Source organism: Myotis davidii, unplaced genomic scaffold (assembly GCF_000327345.1).
Source record: "Myotis davidii unplaced genomic scaffold, ASM32734v1 scaffold425, whole genome shotgun sequence".
Taxonomy (NCBI): Eukaryota; Metazoa; Chordata; class Mammalia; order Chiroptera; family Vespertilionidae; genus Myotis; species Myotis davidii.
In genome coordinates, this window is record NW_006296413.1 from 471 (window position 1) to 1,118 (window position 648).

Here is a 648-nt window from a genome sequence, read left to right on the forward strand (position 1 = left end):
CCGAAGAGCCCACCCTTTCCTTGGTACTTTGCCCCGAGATCTCTTACATGAGTAGCCAGGATTAGTCAGACTGAGGGGAGGCAAATTCCCATGAAAGCCTTGGCCTGACAATGATCTAATGATCACTGGATTGAAGGAATAAAGATGGGTAGGGACCAGTTTAGGCTGCTGGCCAGTCAAGATCTGTGTCAGTACCAGCTGTGCATGTGTGTATGTGGTATGTGTGTGTGTGTGTGTGTGTGTGTGCATGTGTGTGTGTGTGTAGCAGCAAAGGGAGTTGGATATCCAAGCTTGATGTCTTTGGGTAAGTTATTTGACATTTAAGAGAACCAGGCTGCCTCCTACAGTTCCTGTGATGACCAGACAGAAGACAGAAAGGTGTGTATGAAGCACTTGTACACTTAGAAACTGTCCAAACGTAAAGGGCTTGTCTCACACTGAGCAGCTTTTCCTCCCCATACTAGCTGGTCCAGCCCAAGGTCCTGTAGTGCTGAGCATATAATTGGACTCAATAATATTCGGGAGCTTTTAAAACAGTGTGATAGCCTGGCCTGTGCGGAAAGCAGTCAATCAGTGATTTTCATCATTGATGTCTCTCTCCCCCCGCATTCCCCCCCCCCGCCGCCTTCCTTCCTCTCTAAAATCAAT